Source organism: Notothenia coriiceps, unplaced genomic scaffold (genome assembly GCF_000735185.1).
Source record: "Notothenia coriiceps isolate Sejong01 unplaced genomic scaffold, NC01 NC01_scaffold00010093, whole genome shotgun sequence".
Classification (NCBI taxonomy): Eukaryota; Metazoa; Chordata; class Actinopteri; order Perciformes; family Nototheniidae; genus Notothenia; species Notothenia coriiceps.
The window spans coordinates 118,326-120,472 of record NW_011342794.1 but is presented as its reverse complement, the minus strand read 5'-3'; the positions used below and the strand labels follow the sequence as shown (position 1 = coordinate 120,472).

The 2,147-nt window shown below is 39.8% G+C and overlaps 1 protein-coding gene across 1 annotated transcript in view; it reads right to left on the bottom strand.

Moving 5' to 3' along the window:
- Positions 1-587: 587 nt before the first annotated feature.
- Positions 588-2,147, bottom strand: part of LOC104945859 (protein shisa-9A-like) — an 83,578-nt gene continuing 82,018 nt past the window's right edge. Inside the window, exon 5 of the transcript XR_798377.1 lies at positions 588-599. The gene's annotated coding sequence lies outside the window, so the exon portion shown is untranslated. The remainder of the gene's footprint in view (positions 600-2,147) is intronic.

The following is a 2,147-nucleotide window of genomic DNA, read 5'->3' as shown; positions in this document are numbered from 1 at the left end:
CCTAAACTAGTCATCCATTACACTGGATGATCTTTAAAGCGTTATTATCTGATATTTGTCATGACTCCTATTGTGTAGCTTCTGTTTGAGGTCTTGTGAATGTTTCTTTTTCTCAAGTCTATCTTGGAGAGAGATCCTAATCTCTTTGAAACTGCTTGAATAAATAAAATAACTCACCAGAGAAACTCAGATTTCAACACACAGAGCGAGCGTGACTTTATTCTCTAAAGCCAGCTCTACATATACTGTACATAGCGTGTTGCTACATTAATGTTCTGCATGCTAATATACTGTGGAACATTTCATAACAAAATAAATACCAGTGGAGCTTTAAGAGGAACTTGTTTGGGGGGGTTGCGTTACAGGTGAGCAGCATTTTCCCACGGTGGTGGTGTTCAAATCAGCTCCAAGCCCCCGCCTTAGTTCAGACGCTCTTAAAAACGTCAATCTTTCCTCCAACCATCCCGTCCTTTTTACTTAACACAGAGATTATTTCTGCATCCATGGGACTCGGGTTGAGTTTCCTCGCCGTAAATCGTGTAACCAAGTCACAAAACCTTAAGATATATGAGATAAATGTGTTTTTTAGCTATGAATGTCTGCGTCTGCCCTGTTAAATAAAGAGCTTATCATTATTTATGAGGACAGGTAGAGAGAGGGGCTTAGGAAAATATCAGAGATGACAGAAAAATGAATATCAGATATCGACGTTAAAGCGACGCTCTGCGGGTAAAACCAACATCCGCGTGGAAATGACCCAGACGTGGTTCATCCGACATCCAGAGTGAATCCGAAACCCCCGACATCTGAGGGAACCTGAGCCTGTGTGTGTGTGTGTGTGTGTGTGGGTGAAGGAATGATACAGATAACAGGAGTTTTTCTGATTCTTCGCAAGATTGATTTTCAGGCTTGCAGGCCAATAAAAAGATTTGGTAATTGAGTTTAAATGTAATAAGAAAAGTTAGAAAAAGCGGGGAAAGCAATAACGGAGAAAGATTATATTTTAGGATAAAAGGGAAGACACGGTTACAGAAAGAATTGGATATTTACAGCGTAACAACAGCAAAGGTCAAATGCGAGTAAAAGGTAAACGTTAATAGGAATAAATATCAGTTATGTACACATCTGTCGTAACAGTAACAGCATTTTAAAAACAATAAGAGATCGTCTAAAAAGTGTTGAAGGACCAGTTATAAAAGTAATACAATGAAGAATTAAGTGTATTTTAGATGAGACGGTTAAGAAAACAACAAATTGAAAGAGACATTGACGCAAAGATAGAGAGAAAGAAAATAGTGAAAAAAGACTAAGTGAAGAGGACAGAGAGACAGAAACAGAAAATAGTCCGTTAAGGAGGACACATTTCATTTTCAGGTATATATCAGTATGTAGTGTCTCTACTTTAAAGAGTCCTCTCCTGCTGATGTTCAGGTGTATATCAGTGAAGTTCAGGTGTATATCAGTATGTAGTGTCTCTACTTTAAAGAGTCCTCTCCTGCTGATGTTCAGGTGTATATCAGTATGTAGTGTCTCTACTTTAAAGAGTCCTCTCCTGCTGATGTTCAGGTGTATATCAGTATGTAGTGTCTCTGGTACAAGTCTCCTGCTTTAATGTTCAAAAAAGCTCTTTATTGTTCTCATACTGCCTGTGCTGCAGCACCTCTTTTCACCCTCTGTCTGAAATATAAATCAACTAGTAAATAAACATATAAGTATAGGTTAACATATCCCCGCAAAGGACGAACCCAACCAAACATTCTAACGAACCAACCTAGGGTTTTTCATCTTTTAGGCCGAGGTTAAACAAATAAGTCCTTCAAAATATCCGTAACGTAAAAATTCCATGGTGCCTTGGATAAATACGTAAGAAACGCGCGCAAGAGGGAAAGGACGATCTACATAATATCCAAAATGACGTACATTCTACGCAGACGTCTCGGATTTTAGGGACAACAAGGACGTCTCCCCTCAAAGAAGAGCGCGCTAACTTGCGGGAGGTAAACCTCGAGGAAACAAATGAGGACTTGTAATCACTGTAGTGGAACATTGTGACCGGCTGACAGACGAACCGAATCAACCGAGGTTGCAAGTAACGATCACAATCCCGGCGTTCCCCGCCCTGTAGAGATTCGGTCAACTGGTTAGTG